This window comes from Argiope bruennichi, chromosome 3 (assembly GCF_947563725.1).
Source record: "Argiope bruennichi chromosome 3, qqArgBrue1.1, whole genome shotgun sequence".
Taxonomy (NCBI): domain Eukaryota; kingdom Metazoa; phylum Arthropoda; class Arachnida; order Araneae; family Araneidae; genus Argiope; species Argiope bruennichi.
The window spans coordinates 71,799-97,591 of NC_079153.1; the positions used below are offsets into that span (position 1 = coordinate 71,799).

Below are 25,793 nucleotides of genomic sequence, written 5' to 3' on the forward strand. Positions count from 1 at the left end.
AATAATAATAAAAACTGATATGTAAATAAATCTCTATATTTTAACAATTCATAAAAATTAAATTTATCATGGACAAAGATCTATAGAATAATTTAAGAAATCAATGAGAACTCTCTAATCTTCTTCTACAAAATATTTCATTCAATAAAAAATTACAAATACAGAATCTTTATTTAAAGAGGAAGTGTAACTGACATTTCAATATTTTCAAAATAGAATGATGGAAAAAAAATGATGTTTTTAATATAAAATGATTACAAACACAATTGAAAGGACATTAAATGATTCATTCAGAAATAAGTAAAATAAATTTTACAGAAAAATTAACTAATTAAGATTAATATTCTCAATATAAGTACAACTCTATAATAATATTATTTTGTTAAATAACATAATGGAATAAAAATAAAATTTCAAAAACATATAGTTTGATAAACAACTCACTAAATAAAAATACTTGTCAGATCAAAATGCATAGTGGAAGTCTCCAAATAATTTGTGACACATCCTTATACATTTTCTAATACCAAACTATGCATAAAATATTTTATTGATATTTATTTCAGTCAGTTAACCAATAGTTACTGAAGGTGGCTATTAAGAAATTAGTTACTGAGAAAATGTATATTGAAAAAAATTTATTTTTTAAAATTCTTATCGCTTGGATGGTTAAGCCTATGTGGTAGTCATGTTGATGTATTTGATAATTGGTACTGATTGGGTATAGCTGCATCAATTTTAATATCTATCGCATATACACGAATATAACTATATGACTGAAAATTATTATAAATAAATAAAAAAAAAAAGTGAGGGTTTTAATCTTGATTATATAAATTAAAAATTGAGTAAAATAATAATAATAAAAAAAATTAATCATCAGTCTGTAAGTAATTATATATCAGAGATTAACACCTGTTTCTTGAAATTAAAATTTTTATACCATTTTGTACCTTGCAATTCATTAATTTATCATTAAAAAAATATTGGTTCTTTTGTAAGTACTATTATCATCCCATATGATGAATAAAAGTATATCCATTAAAAATATTGATCTGAAAAAAAAAAAACTAATCCAGATAAAAAATCTTTTTAATTAATTTCTTTATAATTTGAAATCAAATGATCATTAGCAAAATAAAATAAATAAATTGTATATCGTTCAAGTTTAATTTCTTAATATATACTTGAATGCTAAAGAATACAACAATGAAGTTTAAAAATTGTTTTCCTTCAGAGTATGTTAAACAAATTATTTTTTATTCACTTGTTTATAAATTTATCCTTTTTACATTACATTTAAAATGCATATTAAAAAACAATTCATCTAAAAGAAAACTGTGCTGTAATTAAATAAGAAAGACAACTATTCCATTATTTCATGTTATGATAAATATTGATGTGCACTAATGAAGGATATAAGAATAACATAAATGACAACAGGTCAGAGAATTGTAAATCAAATTCAACAATTTTAAAATTTTTTAGCTAAATGCAATTTCAACCTTTGTTTTAGAATTTTAATAACATCAGTTACACAATATCAGTCATACATTTCTATAATATTGCACACATACATAAATGCATTCATACTTTCTTAATTCTATCTATAAAAAATCTATAGTAAAAATAATTCAAGATTTAGACATTCCAATATAAATAAACTCAAAATCAGGCAACTAAGTCTATTTGTTCTTACCTGTGTTTTCAAACAGTTCCTTTTCTTATAATAAATCCAACAAAATGACTAACTAAATGGATACCAAAAATCGGACCAGCTGAGAGCTGATAGACTTTTGATGCATATGCATCACTGTGATCAAAGACACTGGAAAATATTAATAAAATATATGCATTAATAACTAGCATTAAAAATTTATCAATACAAATATTTAAAAGAATGTGGGATTATTTTCACTTCTTTAGTGGCAATTATATAAATTCATGTTAATACAGGAAAGAAAAAAAATTCTAATTCTAAAAGTAATAATAAAAAAATTTGTTATTACCTAAAAATTACTACATTCTTTTCTTTCACTTTTGAAAAAATGTGAAACAAGTAAATTATCTTATTGCTTTTCCAACTATTGAACAATAAATTTAAAAAACAAAAGAGATGCAATTATGTTTCACTGCATACTATAGGGCACATTGCCTTAAATACCCACTTTTGAAAAGTTAGTTAAACATCATAAGAATAAGTTTTTAGAGGTTTATACAAGCAATAAGCCTCAAAAATCAACAAGAGCAAAGGCTATGGTAAGTGTTATGTAAAAAAAAAAAAAAAAAGCAATAAACAGAAATAGCAATAGAAATATCCTAAGAGTAGAGGATATAAATGAATAATAATATTCTTTGAGGATATATAATCAACATTACGTTTGAATAAATTTCGATCAATATTTATTAGCTCTCACTATTCTAACTTTGGTTTGCCTTTCTAAAATATTTATTTCTAAGATTATATAAACACAGAAAAATAAGACAGATATGTAAGAAGCACAATTAAAAAAAACAAGAAATATCTTAATTTATTTTTACAGAAATTCATATATTCCACAATGCCTCACAGAAACACTTCACTTCTATTTTAATTAAACAAAATAAATTAATTGCAATTAACATTTCTCCAACCAAGATATACTTGATGCAACAGTAAAGAACAAGGTCATTTAAATAAGCAGAGGATGAGGAATATCTTCTAAACAGAAGATCTTTAAATAGCAGAAGATCTTTAGAAGCATCAGAAGCAGTAATGACATAATGACTGATTCTTCCAGTAGGTAATCAGTAAACAATTGTTTTCATGATTATTCAGAGTAGAACCAAATAAATAATATAGTATCACTTTCACAGAATAGTCCACTCCACTGTAATATTTTCGAAGTTAGTATAATTCTAAATAAAACAGTCAGCATAACATTGAGAGAAATTTAGTACATAAAAACTGTTAACTAATCTAAAAGTTTCACTTCATTCAACTTTTTATACTATTTATAAAAAAAATCACACTTCCATTTAATATTATCACTACTTTAAATATTGTTAAAAATTTTATAAATGAAAAAATCATTAGAGCAAAATTAAAGATAAAAAAGTTTCATATTTGAAGAACACTGCCAATTATCTGCTCTTAAGGACCCCCCGACCCCTCAAATTATTGAAACTATTCACATTGTTCATAAAATAATTGCTTTATAAAAATAAAATACATAGGTTTAAAAAAATACGTTTTACAAATACAAGACAAAATAATTAATTATTAACATTTTTTTAAAACCTTTCTTTTAGGAAAAAAAATAATATCCATTTCATTTTGGTATTTCTCATTAATCTAAATTAGTCCACCAGTTCTAAAAATTAAAATATAAAATTTTGAAAAACTATTCTTCTAAAATTTTGACAAATTTAATTTAGAGGAACATCCCATTTTTGAAGTAATATGAAGATTATTGTTTTACAAGATCTCGAAATGTTTAGATGATGAAAAAGATATTTGATGCTGAACCTCTTAATATGAGGACATCTGACTCACAATGACAGATTTAAGGTGCATCATGTTCCATTTACTACAATGAATCTTTAGCAGAAATGGCTCTCAAGGAAAAAAAAAAAAAAGATTTTCTAATCTCAGAGGCAAGATTTCATCAATAAAAAAATTTGGAATAAACTGGTATCAAAAATTTTCCGACAACAATATCTGGAAGCTGAGTTATAAACATACAAACATTTTAGGAAATACCAATCATTTATAGCATTATTAAGAATTAATAAATAAAATATGTGACTAAAAATAACTTTGTAGCAATATATGAATGTAAAACAAGACAATAAATTGTTTCACACTTTGCATTAAAATATCGTCAGATGTAAAAGAAAATGTCAATATCTTTGAAAGGCCTGACAGAAGGAAGAATAGAAAGTAACTTCTAAATACCTTCTAAAAATTAAAATCCTTTTAAAACATAATTTTAAAAGTTTCTGTAACCATTCAACTAATTATTACACTAAAAATATATTATTTAAATCTTCTTTGTTCAAATAAAATGTCCCTTGTGTTACTCAAAGGAAAATATTAAAAGTTCATTCACATATCAAAAGTCCAAAATTTGTATATTCACATATAAGCTAACATGTAATAAAAACACACAGTCAAAAGTACTAATTTTTTAGAAAATATTTAATTTTTTAAAACTTTATAAGATTATTGATTCTATATACTATAGCGCTTTTTTACAATGTACTGAAGTAGATAGCACTGTCTTTAAATCGAATCAAACTGGAGCTTTTGTCAGTTCGAAAATATTTTAAAAAATACACACAATGAAATAAATGATCGAGAAACTGTTAGAAAAGAAATTAAATGCAAAAAAAAAAAAACTTTCTCTTTTATACTTGAAAAGCGGAATAAAAAGTAACTGCAATACATTAGGTTTCAAAAGACAATTAGCTGAAGCATTTAATTAAATGCTTTCACAAAAAGATGTTTGAGAACTTTGTATGCAATTCTTTTTTTTTTATTTATAAAATGCTAGAATTATGAGGAGTGTAGGAATTGACCAATTTGAAAGCTGGTTGAAAAAAAAAATTTTTAATTGAAAAATACTTTGGTATTGTTTATTGTCAGGAAATTGTTTTCAGAAATGTGTATACAATATCATTAATTCTAAATTAAACATTCAACTTTCATTATTGTAGTTTCTCACAATTTTTACATTTAATTAACCTTATTAAAGTCGATTCACTTATTAGCAAGAAATTGAGAAGGCTAAAAAACAGATTCCTCTGTGATACAATGCTCATTAAAAACTTGATATGTCGAACAGTTCAAAATAAAGTACTATTACCATAGTTATGTTTTCAAATAATTAAAAAGTGAATGAAAAATCAGAAACAATACAGAAATATAGACTCATACAAAATTAGAAGACTTTCAATGATGAAGATATACTGAATACATTCAGAAAGAAAATATAATATGTGTGTTCACGTAGAGGAAGATAGGGATGGAAGTAAAATTTAAGAAAACTAAGAAGTTTAAAATAAGGATAATATATAAAATACAACATTCAATCAAACTATATTGAGTTAAAAGGAAACACTAACTGCACAACAGAGTATAATATCAATCAAGATCTTTTAAGTAGAAATTTGTGACTTAATGTTGAATTTAAAATAAAACAAATCTGAATCTCTTAGATGGTAATCTAACTAATTGGCTGCCATTAAAAAAAATAAAAATCCTTAAATATAAACACAGACGATTGCTAACTTAAGTCATTTAGGTATTTAAAAACAGTACGACAAAACACAAAAATAATAATATCAACGCTTCACTCATTTCAACCAAATATAAAATAAGTCATTCTAGGACCTTTTTCAAAGTTGTTTATATAATTTAACTGAAAATTTAAAATGTTGTCTTTAGACAAATGTTTTTTCAAAAGTACTAAAATTTAAAAAAATAAATAAAAAAGTATCTATTTTTTGAAATATCACTCTTAATATTAATTCTCTCATTTCATCTATAAGTTGTTACAGATTTAGATATTATGACTGACTAAAATTTCTTTTTCAACCTTTCAAAAATTCAAGAATATAGCAGAACATTACTGATAAAGAATCTGAATTACTATCACAGTCTATGGATCCTTTAGGTTAATTTAAGATATTGGCAGAAACATTAATAAAATAAAATCAATATTTTAGCTCCACGACAGAAATAAAACTGCAAGATCTTACTTTCAATTAATAACCTTCATCTTCATGTAGTTCAAAGACCTGAGCCAACATTACACATTATAAATTAAATATTTAAATACTTATAGTAAATTGTTCTATATTAGTAAAATCATAATTTGCAATAAAATTTAGAAATTTTTTTTACTAATATTAAATATAATTTTATATCTAAATTTAAGCATCTTGTATTCATTCGGACATTACCTATGCTAATAAGTAAATATTAAGAGGGTAAAACAATTTTTTTTTTTTAAATCAAAGAAATTTTCTAAAACTATCACAATATGTGTCTCACAGAAATTGTAAAGTTGAAAAAGGCTTTTTCATGAAGAATAAAATTACAATGTTTTAAATTGATAACTCTATATATTAAAGTCTCATATAATCAACAGTTTCACCATCCTTATATATTTATACATATATAAAGCAATTTTCTATGAGAGAACAAGTTTTAAATTTAAAATACCAGTATGCAGCAATACAGAATTCATATGTAAAAAAACAGAACATAAACAGTTTTTTTAATTTTTTAAATTTCTTTAATGTCTAGAAGAGGTGTTGATATAATTGACAATAAAATACTAAAAAAAAATATTTAATTAAAAAAAATTATGGTTTCTGTTGTTCCACATTTATATGATAAATATTTTAAAATTTATTAACTACTAGAGTTAAATGCTCTGTGTCTCTTTTTAAATAACAAATAAAGATGGCATATTATCGAGAAGTCTGTAACAACTGTTTGGATAATTCAAGTTTTAAAGACATTTAAAGTTTTATTAAATATTAAGAGAATTAAACAATGCTATTTTGACTGAATGAGCAATTCTTAAAAACGTTGTGTTTTGTTGCATTGCAAAATAATAATAATAACAATTTAAGTATTTCAATAAAAAGTAGCTACAGAAGTAATGTAGACATTATGTATATTTTATTGTAATTAGATGTCACTGGCAATAATATTTTTCTGACCAAAGCTAAAAATAAAGAAAGATGTCAAAATTTTGAATGATAAAGACTAATTCTAAATAACATTCCTGTGAATTCTGAAAGACTTACTATATTTAAAGACTTCTTAATAAAGAGATAAAAATTATGGATGTTATCAACAAAAAATTAGAAGGATAAATTTTACAAGCATCACTTTCAGGGATATTATGAAGATACAGATAAAATTTGTGAAATTGAAAAGAATCAGTATGCATAAATTGAGTAGCTAGAATTATTGCCTTGATTGAAAATTAAAATTTATTTTACTTCAGATTAATACCATTTATATGTTGAAAATGGAAATAAACCAAAGGAATTTCATCAGACATGATGAAAGAGATGTTGCAAGATTCAAAAACCATCTGAAGAATTCATCACAAAATTATAATAAAAATTATAACTTTACAATTATTTCATTTTCATGGTATTGCAACAAACTAAATAAAGATGCGAGTATTAACATAAATCACAAATTTGTGATAAGAAAATTTTAATTTGAAATAAAACAATCTCTAATACAATTTTCACTGGAGCTTAAATTTAAAAACTACCTTCTACAGAAGGAACAGAAGATGTGTAATGCATTTTAAAATGGGCATCATGCCAGATTTGACTTCAATTACAATAATGCTCCTTCGTCAGTTGGCAAATTCTTCTAATGAGCATAAGCCCAAAGTAAAAAAGTCATTTTAATATATACTCAGGCCTAATAAAAATATTTCATGTTTGGGTGTGGAGGTTGATCTAATCAAGATCAGAGTAAAACCTAAAAAAAAAACCCATATCTTTTCCATCAACTTTTACAATGTTCTAAATCCTTTGAGTACATGGATTGATATAAGTTTAATAAAAATCACATATTTAGAAATGGTGGCAAAAGCAATTTTTTTTTTGTTCAAAAGTTATGTGTAGGTTAGTTAGAAATCTTTATTTTGTATGTATACCCTTTTTACAAAATTCATATGTTACAGTTTCTAGTAATAGTATGTTCATGTAACTTTTAGATTAAAAGTACAAAATTTTGCATTCAAAATTAATGTATTTAATACAACAATCAAAGGAAAATACATGTTTTTGGGTCAGTTATTTCAAGATTTCAGGTTTCAACTAATGATAGTAAAAGAACTCAAACCTATTTTACAGGACCAACAGCAAATAAGTTAATGTCCTAGTTATTCCAATGAAATTTATCATGAATGTGTTGATATTACACACATATTATGTTTAATGACAACATTATTAATCATTTCTGTATGGTATGTTCTAAATTCAACTATTCATATAAAAAAGTTTAAAAAGCAAATTTTGCAGAAACAAGGATGAGATTTTTTTTTTTAAAGTAGTTATTAATTTTGGGCAGAAAAAGAGAAGTAAGAATTGTGACACAATAACATAAATATTGCAGTACAAATGAATATTTTAAAAATAAAATTTTATATCACTTTTAAATTTAACAATAAATCTAACTTTGTGATCTTCATATTACAGTTGAGGTGATAAATACATAAATGTCTTCAGATAGAAGATAAATGCTAGATATAGATTTAGATAAAATTTTTTAAATTTAAAGAATTGAAAAATTCATAATTAATGTTATTGTTTTACATGAGTTAAAAATTTTTCAGCAACTTAAATGATTTTCTTAATATGTGAAATAGGTGCAAAACAGAATTGTATTTCTGGAAATGAAAATTTCTCAGAAGAGGAAAAATACTGAAATATTAAATTTAGGCTAGTAAGTAATCCTAAGTTCCAAATTTCTGAATAAAGTATCAAGAAAGAAAATGGGAGATCGATTTTGCCATTGCATTCAAGCCTTATTTGCAATATGTTGCTATAGCAACAGGCATTTACTTGTAAGAGACATTTAGTTTGAAAAATATTTTTAAGAAGTTTCACAATAATTGTGATACTGCACAGTTCATATACTAAAGAAAAATTTAATTAAAGATTTTGAAGGGCAAATGCACCACATCAATTGTGTCTGAAGAAAAAATTGTTCTCAGCAATTCAGGACCATTTGGAAAAATATTTTTAAAATTTTCATGCAAGAATGAAAATATACAGGTTAGAAATTATAAGAACATAACAATGCATGCAGTAACTCTTAACATTATCAACAGTTACAGAATTAACATTACCAATAATTAAGAAATCCATATTCTTAATTTAATAGTATAGGTTATGTTATCATAATGGCAAATGTAAGGGTAAAGTTATCATCATTATGATATCAGAATGCAATATAAATTATATCACAAACATTTAAAAATAACTTGTTATTGGAATATAATTTTTTATTTGCAAAATATAATAACTGTAAGAAGATAATAAAAAAATATAATAAATTTATGAAGGCATAATAAAGTGCTTGTTGCTAAAATAAATCAGAACTTCAGGAGAACTTAAATAATGAAGTTCCCAGAATTCTGAATAAAAAGAAGTATCAGTGTTAATGGAGCCAAATATCAGCAAGAATGAAAGCTTACTGGCCTTTGTGGTTAAAAAATAATTTTGGCCAACAAGTAATAATGATAATATTATAACAACAAATAATAATGGTCAACAAAATAACAACAACAATATTGAAGCTGAAACATTTAATTTTCAGATTAAATGTGGAGCAGTGGACAAAATGAATTAGCATTATTATAAAATAAGTGACATGGAAATTTTCAAAAGTTTTCATAGAGTGCAAAGGCAACAGATAGATAACAGGATTTAAATTGCAAAGGAATAGTACTGAAAATATAAAAAGACACAAAATAAGGGTAGCTGCTGAAGATGACATGGAAAAAGTTAAAATTATTATTCAAAAATTTGGGCAGCTAGTCAATAATCTATTTAGAGAACTTTATTGGCTACTAAGTTCATAAAGATGTATGCTTTCACAAAATGTATTAAAACTAAAATTTTGAATGACCGTTTATTTCTAAAGTATAAAATTTTAGAATGCTTTATAACTGATGAATAAGCATGAATGTCACACAAATAAATAAGTAGTATAAATTACTGTTTTAATGAATTAATGACTTAATCAGGGTATAGTAAACCCAGGGTAGATCTGCTTAACAAGAAAACAAACAAAGAAAAAAATATATTCATTTTGTAGAGCAAGATACCATTGCAACTTTCAGATTAATATCAAATATTATATCAATTTCATTTCTACAAACCATGAAAATGCAAAAGACATGCTATCAGTTTCTCAGAGACAAAACATTTTAAGTAAAATAAAGCAATGAAAAACAAAAAGAATATAAAAACATTTGAACTCAAAATAAAACCAATTTACAAAAATGCCAAATAAAAGAGATTTAGCAAGAAAACATTATAGAGAACTATCAAGTTGTTTTATATATAAAAAATTAGCACAAGACTACATAAGCATTTTGATGCCAGTCATTTTTGAACATTTCAAGATAAAAACCAAAGAAATTCAATGGTAATAGTTAAAACAAGTTTGTTATTTGAAAAAAAGTTACTGAATATAAAAGAGCAATAAAAAATGAACAGCATCACAAAATCTATGCAGGAACTATTATTGGATATGATGATGATAATTGGATTGATCATGGGCCACACAGGTGATCAAAATTTAACTGTTTCTTTAAATTTACAATGTTGTATTTTTAAATACAATTTATAATGATTTTCTGAACAGGTTTTAGCCTTTAATTTGTGATATGCATATGATGTGCAAAAAATTCAATTTTTATTCATCACTATGATTTTTTTGAAAGCACAATGAGCAGCAAAATGTATAATCCAAAGAGGAAGGAAATGTGAATGAGAAATATTTTCAACTTATATATAATTAAAATAGAATTTTGATAAGAAAGAATTTTTGGTTTCAGTAGATGTTAAGAGTCATCAAGAGAAAATAAAAGCTTTTGCAGCTTAGATGTTAAAGATAAAGTGAAGCTCAGGTTCAAATGATCAGAAAATAATTATTTTTAGAATGTGGACAAACTGAAATTATTACATATACACACACATATATATTATTCAGTTTTTAAAGTTTGAATACATTTCCATACAACAGAAGATAATGACTGTTTTTGGATTTTGCTCCACTGCTTTAATAATTTTTCACTGAATTATTAATTAGTATGTTTTATAGATAACTCAAGGAAATGAACATATTATTCATTTTATATCATTAAAATTAATAAATATTAAGCATTTTTACCAGAAAACTAAAAAATAAATATTTCTTTCCAGGAAAAAGACATATCAATTGTTATATTTGATCTAATTAACTATCATGCCTCCATCCCCTTTTTGAAATAGCATGCAACAGGAATTAATTCTTTTTTTCATTTGAAATAAAACTTTTTTTTCAAATATCAGTTCAATAACTGAAATAACTACAATTATTGCATTAAGCAGTTTTAGAATTTTGTTATTATTATTTCATCAATTCCGACCTCCCTCCCTGAAAACACACATATATATTTTAATTTTATTAACTATGGTGCAGATTTAAATCAGAATTTCAATGTAATTATCTGTTACAATTACTTCAGCCAAAAGAAAGTAAGAATATAATTTTTTTTAAATAATATAAAAATATTAACATTTAAGTTTAATTTCCTTTTGCAGCCTTCACATTAGCAGTAATTTTTTGGTTAGAAAAATTATGCAAATGGAATAATACTTTTCAGCATTATAACTGCAAAATTATTGCAAATATTATTTTTTGTGACCTTAATATTATATTTAATTTCTTTCATAGTCCTGCAATATTTTTAATGTACACTTAAGAAATTAATTTAATATATTTTATATCAGCCTTATGTAATTTAGATATTATTAAATTGCCATGATAGAATTCATAAATGATTCACAAAATAAAATTGTACTCAGGATTTTTAATGCAATCAAACAAATTGCCCAATTGAATATTAACAGTAATTTTCTCTTTTAAAACTGACATAAAAAGAAATTACTATTTTTGGAACAATTAAATTATTAAATTTTCTTAAGAATCTCTTTCACATTCTTAATCCCTAGGTTACCAATGGACAATATAAATATACATCCACACAAAGAATATAGATCAATCCAGAAAATAGGATTTTTAGAACTTTTACTAGTTCAGAAGCTAATAAATGATGCTGTTTATTCTAACTATATATATAAAAAAAATTATATGTACTTAACAAGAAAATACACAGTATCAAGGGTTAAAATAGTAATTCATTATCCTTATTGATGAAACAAAAACCAACAATAAAAGAGCAACATACAAAGCAATAACACTAGTCTGTATCATAAAAAGTCAATATTTCATAATTTTAATTGAATAAAATACCTTTAATATTTATAGAATAGTTCTAACTTTCTGCAAAAAAAAAAAAAAAAAAAAAAAAAAAAAGTAATAATTTTTAGAAGATAATTGATACTTTTTGAAAAATTAAATAAATATAAATAATTAATGACCCTGTTGAGAGCCAAAAAAATCTATGATTTACTTAAATCATAGATTTTATTATTTGAGTCTACCTGTCCTCTTTTCCTTTATCATATAGCTTTTCACACTATTCTTTGATTTTATTCAACTACTGAAAATTGAGCTTCACACAAGTAAGAAGCAGCAATGGAATTAAAATTATCTGAATTCCAGCACTTAAGATATTTATTTTTCATTGAAACATAAACTGAATTCCACAATCCTAAATTTTGTTTCAAATAACAAGAACATCTAATAAGATTTTTTAATTTGGCAGTAGTGACATTAAATTGGATCTTGAATTCAGGCAAATCTATTTATCATAATGATCTATGAAAGTAAATTAAAAATCTAAATAAAATCCTGAAAATTATATAATATCTTACAGTATTCTAAAGAGGAAATCAATATCCCAAAAGCTCATGTCTTGGAACTACAGGATAAAATTTTTTTATTGCTTAGCTATTAAAAAATGTTATGATCAATAGACATAACTTTCTTCTAAAGAAAAATTTTAAGAAATTCAGATAAAAGGAATTTCTTTTAAGAATCTGAGATTTAAAAAAAATATTTCTGTTAATTCTGGAAACAGAACACTTGGTCTGCAATAAATTAAAAAAAAATTCCCCAAGAAGAAAGTGCTTTCCATGCCTCCAAATATGTACATTGAATCATTCAAGGAGGAGGATTCCAAATATGTACACTATTTGGAATATATTACAGACTGAAGAACAAAAATAAAGATAACAGTTTTATTTAATCATTCATCTTAAATTGCCCATTTAATAATTAAATAACTCACTAATACTATATGAACAAAATGGTACAATAAAATAATAATTCCTCATAAATACTTTTTTAATGTTTTTTTAAAATAAAATTCTTTTATAATGAATTTTATAATAACATAAGGTTCTAAAATAATTTTGAAATGCCATACTTCTTTTCATATTATCTCTCTATATAAAAGTGAATACTCAACAGTTTGCTTGAATCTTATACAATTTCATACTTTTCGACAGATTAAAAAAAAATATTGGTGCATATATTCTTAAGTACTCAGAATCGCACGCTTAACCCTCATACTCATAATCATCCTGTGTTTTTAAGGGCTTTAGATCTTTTCAATAAATTCCTCCAGGGTTTTAATGTTACATTCTGTTGTTTACCATTTCATGATGGAATTGATAGAAATGAGAAGATTTCAAATGTTCTAACAAAAACGACTACTCCATTGATTTAAAGAAGCACACTAAAATGCTTCTTTATTCCTAATGGCAGATGTAGTGGCACCCAGAAATGGAGAACAAACTTCACACTATTAAGTCTCCCTTGCAGCCTAGGCCATCACTAATGAACAGAAAAGCAGACTCAGTTTTAACTCAGTTGCATATTAAGCACACCAGATTTATTTATCTTAACTTAATTACTTGATTTATATACTGACTAAAATAAATCAAATTTTAATTAAAGACATAGTTGTTTCTTTTTAAATAAGAATTAAGAAAACGTTCAGTTTTCTTCTTCAATTTATTCTTTTGAAGAGTTGCCATTTTCAGTAGGTTATATAAAAAAAGAATAATCAAATGTAAACAATAAATAATTAAATCAGAATATATAAAATAATATATGAAAGCATAAATGCTATAGTAATAAATAAATTTCTTTTAACAAGAAAGTAAGGAACAGAAATGCTATCTCATTATATTTTGTGCTAATTTATTTATTGGGCATATCAGTGTATAAATGAGAGAAATACCATACTTTTTTAATTAATGAGTATTCTATTAAAGAATAATTATCATCTTTTAAAAAATGAAATTAGGTAATTGCTTATTTATTTAATAGCTTATTAATAGTTTAAACAATTATAGTCAGTTAAATTTAATAACAAGAAAATTGTATAGCATTTAGTATTTATCAAGCCTTTAAATTGTATCAGCATAAAGTATACAGAAAAAAAAAAAAAAAAAAAAATCAATGCATATGCATTTTTTGTAACAAATAAACTGTAAGCAAATGCATCATAACAAGCATATATCATCATAACAAAAGAGAAGAATATGAAATAAAAAGGTCGATGTTCTCACCATTTATAATTTCTATTCCAGTCATTGCCCTCTTCTTATTAGTGTAGTCAGTAAGAAAAGGGAGTCATGAATTCAATGAAGTAAGGGGCCATTTGGATCGGCATATTGAGCAAGGAGTGCCCAAAATCAACTAGTACTAAATAAAAAAAATATTCAAAAAAGTTATAAGCACTATTTATAAAAGTATTTAACCAAAGTTTATTTTGTGTAGCCGATGAAAGATGAATGTTAATATCCTTAAACCATTGTCTTGGATAATTTGATTTTAACTAAAAACTTCCTAACCATATTAAATTAATTAATATATATATATATATATATGTATAATTGCATTTAATAAATTACTGCAATTAGAAAAAAACTTTTATTAATTGAAATCAGGACTGTTTAATACATAACTATAATGCATATTTGTATTTAATTCAATAATTTCTTATTTCACATAATCAAACTGAAATAAAAATTATAAATTAAACATTTATTTTCATTAATTCACAAAGGTAAATCACAATTAAACTCTATATAAGCTATGATTTTGATACTTTTTTATGCTTTTAAAAGCACTAAAATTTTTTTATTTTCAAGGGTGAAAATTTTGCATGAAATAAATCAAATATAAAATTATCCAGGTTTGGATAATACCAAATAATAAGCCAAAAGAAACATTATTTTGTATAATGCTAACGAAATGCAACTATTTGCTTTTATTTATTCCATATGTCATTTCTTTCAAATAAATGATAGTTTATAAATAAATAATAATTCTAAATGCATAATTAACTAAGCAAAAACAAGAAACAATCTTATGGACTATGGTTATATGCGCAAAGATATTCATAATAACAATAACTGAAATGTAAATAAAGTTTTATATTTCAATACCTAATTAGCAATAAATTTATCGAGATGGTGAACAATACAAAATATTTAAGAAATCAATGCATGATCTTTATGAAAAAAAATTATTAATTTAATGCAAAATAATAATAATAACATTGCAAATATAGAATTCTTATTAATAAAGGAAGCAGATATTTTTCAATATTCTATTTAAAGTAGACTGACAGTAATTAACGACCCTTTAGATATAAAAATCATTGCAAATAGAGTGAAATAAACCAGTAAAAAATATTAGAAATATGTGAATTAATTTCTAAAAAATTGACAAATTAATTAAATTTCAGATTTTTTACAATAAGTATAATTTTATCAAATTCTTCATTTTTTAAAACAAAAATACATTGTTCCAATACGATAAGATAAAATTGAATTTATGAAAACATAAAACTTGTGTTATTCAGTTTAACAGAACAAAGTACATTTTAGTCAAAATGTGCACATAGAAATTTCCTTATATCTTGTACTTCATCTTTATACATTTTCTAAAGCACAGAATGAAACTGGACACAACTATTTACATTTTCTTTTCCATATGGATTTCCCCACCATACTTTGATCAACTGCCAAAAATTTAGCTTTCTACAATAAGAAGAAAGTGTGATTAAAATTTGAATATTCATCTTCAATTACATATTGCAAGTTCTTTAGATATTCATTTCTTAATGAAAACCAAAATTCAATTGAGTTTGCAAGTCTAAGTTTTATATAGTCCAAAATTCAATAACCCATTTTCACAGAAGTAAATCCTGATGTAATAGGATGGAATTAAAATGTATCTTGAGTGGAATTAAAATGAATCTTGTGTTCATTCAAATTTAATGATAATCATTTTATAAAATTTGAACTTGATTTGAAAAGTTTTAAAATTTAAAATAAATAACAATAATAATAATAATAACAAACTACTAAGCCATGAATAATGGTATTTTTACTGAGGTGAAAACCGAAATTAAAAATCAGTTTAAGATTTTATTAACACTATATATATATATATATATATATATATATATATATATATATATATATATATATATATATATATATATATATATATATATATATATATATATATATATATATACACACATGAAATGCTATTTCCTGAAAATATGAAATTCATATTTCCAATTTTAAGGAAACAGAGACTATATCTTTCATATTTCATTTAATGCAAACATATAATAATCAAATTTTGAATGAAGTAAATAACAATACATCTAGAAGTAGAAGGTAAATTTCATATACACTCATTTTATTATTAAAAAAAAATGAGTGGAAATTAAAATGAAGTACTCATCTTTTACTAAATACAAATCACAATATTAATAATAAGAATGTTCAATATGACTAAATATAAATGCATTGCTTAAAAAAAATGAGAATCTTAAGAACTTATTTAAATGAATTGATTAATAATAAAACAACATATTCAGCTGAGTCTGATTCCCCATGTCATGAATTTTGCTCCTTTTACAAATTGTTTGTAATCCTAATCTGATGCTGCTTGATATTGATGATGAAATCTTTAACATTTTCAATTGCTTAAAATATTTGTAAAGCAAGTAATATATATATTAAACAAATTTTAAGTCAATCCCTACTTGAGTCAACAACAACAACAAAAAAAGTAACTTTTCATTAAAAATTTATAATTAATAAAATATGTGTATACATATGACAGAATTACAATATCAAGGCAAAATAGAGCTTGGCAACGGATTTGGCGACCAAATAGAAATTAATGGACAAATTTAATTAATTAATGTTTTAAAAAATGTATTAACATCAAATGTCATCCACTACAAGTTTAAAAAAATTGTATTTGAACCTGAGTGGATGGATAAAAAGTATTTTATTAACGATTGAAAATTTGAACAAGATATATATAGGGAGAGTGTGAACTAATAGTAGGAATTGAAAAAAAGTTCCCTGAAAGAAAATCAAAAATAAATAAATAATAATAATAAAATGTATATAGTTATCAGAAATCAATGAAAATTTTAAGAATTTTGAATTCATGACTAAAAATTTCAAGAATATGCACATAAGTTTGATTTTGTGCTATCCAAAATCAAACTGGTTCCAAGAGACATTTAAAATATTATCTTGAAAGAGACTAATACAATAATTCCCGATGGGAAAATACAGCATTAGAATATTTTCCTATACAATGTAAAATACTCTAGCTCAAAGTATTGTTTTGAAATTGTCTTGTTATTGCATAACTACATCAAAATATACAAAGATATGCCATAATAATTTTAGCATGCCCAATATAACACAATGTGTTGGAAATATTTGTATAAGAATAGACAGAAAAATTATGTCTGCGTAATAGCCTGCCTGTGAATGCAATATTTCAAAAATAGAACGAGATAGACAAATAGAATTTGGCACATGGTCTTTATATCAGTTTCATGAAATTGACTAGTCTCTCTGTCAGTATTCAAATGGCTATGAGAATGTCAAGGGCAGAGCACTGTTAATGGATAATGAAAATCCTTTTGTGTATTGAAAATAAAGTTAATAAATTTTTGGGTTGTCTTTGGGAGATTTGGGACCTCCCAAAGTCAACCGAATTCTGGGGGGAAGAAGTTTCAGAAACACTCAATCCAAATAACTTAAAATAATGTTTTTTTGCTAAACATAAAAAGAATTTGTAGTCATAATTCAGGGAGGATGAGCTATTCTACCATCAATGAACTGGTATCATTACTAAAAATATTCAGTGGTAAAATTATTATATGCACATGCAGTGAGACAAAATGTAATAGCTCTTTCAAGATGCAACTGATAAAAAAAATAACTTAAATTATCTTGCTTAAGAGCCAAACAAACTATCAGAAGTATTTGAAATTTAGTGAAAGAGATCAGAAAATACTGCTCTACACCTGTAATTTAAAAAATAAGAGTCTGGAAAAATAGCCCAAAAGCAAAATGGATATAATAAATCCCCAATGGAATTTTGTGCTGAAGGTTATTTCAAATAGGATCTTAAATTTCATATTGAGCTGTTCAATGTAAATACTTATTGCAAACATCTTATTAATAATGAGACTGTTTATTTGCAGGTGAGAAACTTAAAACTGCAGTTGATTTTTCATTCAGTGTTGCCTAAACAGTCTCTCTTCCCGATATTTATGTTAATCAAACAGTCAAATAAATATTCGTTAATTTTACAGTGTACTGTAATGATTTAATTACTACGTAAAGCACATTTTATAAGAACCTTTGGGAGCTATTCTAAATATTCTAATCCACAAACAGACATAGGTAATTTATAAAATTCAGTACTTAACAGTTACTAAATGAAATTAGACGAACGCTTACATTATAAAACAAAAATTTCTGTAGATTATACAAACACCATTTAGTATGGTGAGGAAAACAGATTAAAAACAATCAAAACAATGTTAAAAATATGCAAAACATATTGATCTATATAAGCATCGTTAACTTAAACAATAAAATCACGACAAAAAAATTAATTAATACTACATGTTAAAGGTATTTAGAGTATGATGTAATTGAAAATAACATACTTTTGATAAATTACGAATAATTTCGAAACCACTCTGTTTACATTTTAATTTCGCGCACTTTTGTTGTCAACTTTTTTTCTGAAATTATTGTCATACTAGAGCTTATGATATAATCACTGGACATTTTTATAATGAGTTTAAACAGAGAAATATAAAGAATATCATAGAAAGCGAAACACGAAAATTCGAATGAAATACAGAAAATTGATTAATAACTAATATGTAAAAAAAAAGATATGCGTCATAAAGAATATATATTAAAAAAAAGGCTTTCCTTGCACCCAACGTTTCAAATGTTTAAGATTTCTGTCAAATTTCTTTCCTAGAAATTCCAGAATATAATTTTATTTTATTCTAATTCTGCCGGAGTATTGCATTCCGACAAATGATAGCGCTCTGTCGGGAATTGGTAATATTCTGCCGGTAATGTTAAAACTGAACCGTTCACATCAGGGATCCGCATTCATGGGTAGCATTAACCGGAGGACGTATTGGAGGATCAAGCTAGGTTCCAATTAGTGCTTGTAGGCGGAGCCAGTAGTCTGTAGGCGTTAACAAGAACTGTCCCAATTCCAGGATTAGCTATAATAATGGTTATAACATTTGGCAAATAAGCATATTTGTGGCGAATTATGCCAATATTTTTCATTTCCGATTACGCGATTTTGTTTTTTATTTTATTCCGCCAAAACTTTGAATCGTCAAACTGTTTAATTTCTTTTACTCTTTCTGAAACTTTACTCGTTTTTTTAACACTCTTTCAGAAATTCATCAGATAATTTTTTATTTTAAATTGAATTTGATGTAAATAAATTCTTTATTATTATTAAAATGTATTTATTTATTAAGAATTTTTTAAGTCATTCGTTAAAAATTATTATTTATTAAATAACTTATTAAAAATATAAATTTATTATTTTTATTATTTATTATTTTTTATTTATTTTATTATTGTATAATTATTTTTCATTTGAAAGAAACGTCTCCAACAGTGGAAAATAATAGAAATATTTTCATGAAAATTTGATTAAATAAATGTTTTTATGTTATTGAGATTCGAAATAACATTTGGCTGCAAGGACTCTCCATATTATATATAAATTTTTTACTACAAAAATTTTTTTTTCTAATAAAAGGGAACGTGCGTGTGTGTCTGCAGAGAAGAAGAAATATATTTTGGAGGGTGGGAAAGTCTAATGTTTGGTAGAGCAATTTTTTTAATTTTATTATTTAAAAACAGCGAAAAAGTTTGATATTTTTCTGCAATAACTTCCGAATATGTTTCCAGATTAAAAAAATATTTTAATTTATCTTTAAAATAAAAGTGTATTTATACATATATCTTTTTAATTATAAAATCTTATGATATTCTTTCTTTTTTTAACAATTTTTTAAATTTTGATTTTCAGCAATATCGTAAATGAAAGACAAATCATTTTAATTGCTCAATCAAAGCTGAACGATTTTCCTTTGTAAAGAAATAAGAGATAAAATTATTCATACTTTTAATATAATAAAATTTAAAGACTGGCGTGCTATCAATAAATTGCGTCTTTCGAGACAGATTGCTGGACTTAGAGCTTCCAAATTTGGCTGGCAGTTAAATTTTAAAAAATTAGTTTTTCAGTTATCTTTTTTTTAAAAATTCCATTCAATATTTTTCTTCTTTAATCTTAGTATTTTTCCAAAATACTTTTAAGCATATTTTTCAAAAATATTTTTCATTGGTTTAGTAAACTATATTTCTATATGAGCACATTGCAGTGATATTAAATACAATTTTATGTGCATATTATTGTCATTTTAATTTTTTAAAGATAATATAAAAATAAACAATTAAAATCTACAATCTTGGCTTCCTATAATGTTTTGGATGAAGATTCAAATCTACTTTATTATTTTCATTTCTATTATTTATTTCTTATTATTTTATTTCATTTATTTAAGGTTAACATAAAATTAAAATTTTTTTCCTAATAAAATACAGTTGATTTTTTTTATTTGACCAGTTTTTTATGGTCTTTTTTAGCATTTAATAGAAAGCAATTTTAAAAATTAACTTTCTATTAGTTTTAATATTTTCACTTCTTAGCTCAATCATTAAATAAGTCTTCCATCAACTGCAAGAAAATTCTTTTCGAAGGTTATGTTAATTATTTATATATTATAATTTGCTTAAACAGCAATTCTCATAAAAAGCTAAAAAACAGTATTTCTTATAATAATTTACAACTATATATATAACTTGACTTTTCTTGCAATTCATGCCTTAATTTAACAAAAATTAAATTTATTGCAGATACTTTATAATTAATTAGCATAATTAAAATAATACTAAATGTATGATGGACAGACCAGCTGGTCACCGAAAACAGCTGGTACATCCCTAATTATTTCAATTTCGTTTCCAAAGTATACTTCTAACAATAATCATCCTTATAATGTAAATGTGTTTTCAATGTGAAACAAAACAGTGTATATCATTGAGGAACACGGTGTTTATATATTGTTACAAAATTTTTCTTCTACAAATACTACTAATCAATCGTAATACCGCAGCTCATTTAATTGCTAGTTCAGCAACTTTCTTGCTGTCTAATTCTCCAGTTTCTCTACGTGTCGGCGACTCCGACTACTCTCACACACCATTTCTGACGATCCACACAACTTCTTCTTCGCAGCTTCAGAGTGCTCGTCTTTTATAATTCCGGGAGGCGGGGCTAGAAACTGCAGACCAATCAGGGCGTACCTGGGTGTATCTGTTATTACTGGATGGATCATGAAATTTCTCGAACTTTCTGGTATTATCCATTTAGTCGCCAAACTCGCCAAATTCACCGCCAAGTCGCCAAATGATCGACAAGCTCAGCACGCCGTGCCGGATAGCAAAATTACAGATTTGTAACAATATTAAATAGTTAGCTAACATTAGAGCTCATGTTTCTTCTTCGGCTCTAGCCTGTCATACATGGAATACCTGCTTAATTATGCATCGACTCCTCTTAAAATCCAAAATTAATATTTATTGCATGATTCTCTATTTAGCATTTATGTTCAGCTGCCGGGTGTGCGCCTATATTGTTATATTAATGTTGAATGTGTAGCATGGACCTTTAATTGTTCTATAAATTTCTACAAATCCTTTCTAATCAACTACTTTTCTTTGAATAATCTACATTTATTCTCTGAAAATGTAATGAACTTGGGTGTAGATTATTTGATGAAATCGTTGCTTCACTGTATATTTGCACTGTATGCAATAATATGTATATTATTAAATAAGAAAATTAAGCAAGAATTTAGAAGTTTCAATAACATTTGGCAACATTTGGAAAGTAATTGAGTTAAAAAAAATTAAATTAATAGGGTCTTGTACTTGAGTACTAATTTTCGGAACAGTATTCTACAATATTCCTCATTAATTTCCTCTTGCAATTTTTTATGTTGTTTTATTAAACTTTAAAATGTTGCTTTATAATTAAAAATGTATGATATTATAATTAAATATTAGATTGTATTAAAAGTGTTGTCATTTATCTGTAGTTTTGTATAAATTATTTTTAAATTTATATTTGGAATTATTTTATAAGTAAAACATTGAAACCAGATTTCCATTCACAATTAAAAATGCTGTTATTTCAGTGTTTCAAAATTTTCTATTTGAAATTACTTACGCAGAAATTAAATAAAAATTAATAAAAAAAGTTGTAGAAGTTAGAGAAAGAACAAGGGGGCACCTAAAAATTGTTTTGCCCAAGGGCTCTTAAAAATTTAATTCGACCTGGCTCTGTAACTGTTATATTGGACTTCATAAGAAACTGGTTTTCAAACTTGCAGTCATTTAGCCTTAAGACTTAGCAGTTTTCGAACGAATAGTGTTCTAAAAAAGTTACTTCCCAATTTCTTTGAAGAATAATTGATTTCTATTTTAAAACTTGTGAGCTTTATTTTTTAGCTGCTTTTTAATTTTTAGTATTTTTTCCCCGTTAACTATTCTTATACGTTATAAGTGAAAATATATGTTATTGAAATATGTCTTTTTTTTTTGTTGTTGTTGTTGTTGTTATTGGTTGGATAAACTCTTCATTGCACATTTCAATTTCCGTTCTTTTGCATCTGAAGTCAATTCGTTTTTTGGAATAAATGTAATTTGAATTTTCACTTAACAACTTTTGCTGTCTGTTTATTAAATAAAAGCTTTAAAATCTCAAATTGAAAGTTACTCCCCCCCACACGAAAAAAATCCTTAAAATTAGTAAGTTATTAACAATATGAAATAACAACAAGTTACATATTTTTTTTAAAATTCAATTCCTACTTAGGTCAACGAAGAAACTTTTTATTTTAATTACTTTTTATTAAATTATTATCAAAAAATTTATTAAATATTAAAAAATTTCAGATTAAATTGAAGGCATTATTTAATAAACCTATCGATTCTTTTTTTTTTATTGTAATCATAAAATTTCTAGGACTTCGAAAAGTGCAAAAAAAAAAAAAAAAAAAAAAAATTACTTTGAGAAACTTACAATTTACTTCGATAAGAATAGGCCAATCCTTTGGCGCCATCATAATGAAAAACAATTTGTGGTTATTGGCGCAAAGCTACCTTTTGGCAATAATATCGGGTTTAGCGAAAATGTTCGAGGGAATAAATTAAATTTACTTAAGGAATTAATATTTGAAAAAAAAATGTATTCACATCAAGTGTCATCCACTACAACAGGGATTCTCAACATGTGGGGCGTGCCCCCCTAGGGGGACGCGAGCACACTAGAGGGAGGGGGCACAGGAATATCCAAGTGAAAATATTTTAAAAAATTGATTAACTGACTGAAAGGAAAGCACACATACACAAAGAAAACAAAATACATTTCGACATATTTAATAACTTATTAAAGTAAAACAACTTCAAAAATCAAAACTTACTTAATCAAAACATACTAAATTAAAAACAAATTTAATAATTATTAGTGACTTCCTTGGGCCTGTCTTGCAGAGCAGTTTTTCGAAGGAAGACTTAATATTAGAAATAGCCACGCTCAGTTCTGTTTCTATATTTTGCCTTCAAAGAAGCCACAGCAGAAAATCCAGTTTCACAAAGGTAGGATGTTGAATGGTAATAGAATGTGAAATGTCCTTGTTTTTAGTGCAGAAAAATCACTCTTACTCCTGCCCAAAATTCAAATAGTGATTTATTACTAAATTGTCTTTTAGTTTCGCCACTTGTCGTGAAGTCTATGAAATTTTCTTCCTCATTAATTGAGAGTCCTTCGGGAGTCTTAAGAAATGGATCCCTAATCCACCCGTAACTTGATATCAGTTTGTTGTCAGCATGAAAATGCTTTTTAAAATTGATTTTCAATGGTTACAAAAACAACTTTTACATGTTCTTCTTCAGCCTTATAAGTCCACATTTTCAAACATTGTTAGGTTTTTTGCTTTAAATTTCTGCTCCACAATTCCAATTTTCTACAAAAAGCATTAACTTTATCACTCGTATCCAACATATGTGTATTTGCTCCTTGGAGTTGAAGATTCAAGTTATTTAATTTCTACAATATGTCGACAAAGTACTTCAATTTCATCACAAATAAATCCTCGCGAAAATTCTCGGCCTACTGTCTGTTTTCTTCTTCTAGGAAAATGGCTATTTCTTCTCTTAATTCATAAACACGTTGCAAAAATTTCCCACGTGATGACCATCTTGCTTCGCAATAAAATAGTAACGCTTAATGTACTGAAATCATGTCTTTACAAAGTGCGGAAAAGATTCTCGATTTCAGGGGTCTCATTTTTATATAATTTACTACGGTTACAGCCGTAGTTAAGACAATATTCAAACCAGGACTCATTTCTTTCGAAGCCAAAGCTTCTCTGTGGATCATGCAATGTGTGCACTGAGGCGAATTTTGTTTTACAAGTGCTTGTAAACCATGGAATCTTCCGGACATTGAACGAGCACCATCGGTGCATATTCCGACGCAATTTTTCCATTCTATATTTGCCTCGTTCATAAAATTATTTAAAATGGCACATAATGTGAGCGCTGATGTTATGAGTTCTATTGGTTTGCAGAAAAGTAGTTCTACTACTGACATATTATCACAAATTTGAACATAGGCAATTAAATGAACATCTTTATTACTATTTGTTGCTTTGTCAAGCTGCATTGAACACAATTTCTCACGCAACTTCGAGAAAAGCTGATAATGTACATCTTCAGCTATATCGCCAATTCGACGAGCAACAGTATCATTTGAAAGAGGTATGGACTGCAATTGCTTTGAAAAATTATCTCCAAACATAGTTTCTACAATCTCAATTGCTGCTGGCAAAATAAGCTCTTCACCAATGGTGTAAGGTTTTTTACATCTGGCTATTTTATATGAACTTTGTAAGATGCAATTAAAGCTTTTTTATACACAGACAAAGTTTCTTTAAAAAATTGTTCCGACCTGTCACTTGTGCTGCCCTCTTGCGGCAAAGGGAAAAACACTTCAGTGTATCATGAGCGAGTGATGTGTGCGGTAGCAAGACAGTGTGCTGCTAAGCAATGATGGCCAGAATAAACGGAAAAAGAGTCCAAAATTATTCTTGTGTGGTGATTTTTTAATAATTTGATAGAAATAGACATAAATTTAGTGTGTGTATGTTCACATGGTCCGTCTCGGAGGAGGTGAAATAGCGATCAGCGCTGGATTACGTTTTTTTTTTTTTTTTTTTTTTTTTTTTTTTTTTTTTGTGTGTGTGTGTGTGTGTGTGTGTGTGTGTGTGAAAATGTGCGAAGTGGATTAGCGTAGAGCTTAGTCAAAACACGAACCGAAACTTGTAGCTTGAGTGGTCGACGTGGGCTTAAACAAATCAACTCTGTGTTTTCGCGTATTCTCTCGTCCCAATTCTCAAGGATAATTATTGTGGGCAAGTGTTCAATTACTTAAATTTTCATTATGTCTTTGTCTAGTTTGAAGAAAGACGAATTAAAGAGTTTGTGTATGGAACTAAATATTCAGTTTGCATCTTCCGCTAAAGTTGTAGATTTGATAAGTATAATTGAGAATAGTGACATTTATA

The 25,793-nt window shown here is 25.6% G+C and overlaps 1 long non-coding RNA gene across 5 annotated transcripts in view; it reads right to left on the reverse strand.

Moving 5' to 3' along the window:
- The window catches only part of LOC129964133 (uncharacterized), a 41,997-nt gene extending 22,863 nt beyond the window's left edge, over nucleotides 1-19,134 (reverse strand). The window contains exons 1-4 of one of the 5 annotated variants that reach the window (XR_008784076.1): nucleotides 18,720-19,134; nucleotides 15,696-15,756; nucleotides 14,278-14,407; nucleotides 1,700-1,828 (exon numbers count right to left, since the gene is read on the reverse strand). This is a non-coding gene — a long non-coding RNA (uncharacterized LOC129964133). Of the gene's footprint in view, nucleotides 1-1,699; nucleotides 1,829-14,277; nucleotides 14,414-15,596; nucleotides 16,027-18,719 lie in introns of those variants that run through there. The other 4 variants (XR_008784072.1, XR_008784075.1, XR_008784073.1 and 1 more) reach the window with 4 other exon arrangements.
- Nucleotides 19,135-25,793: the final 6,659 nt, after the last annotated feature.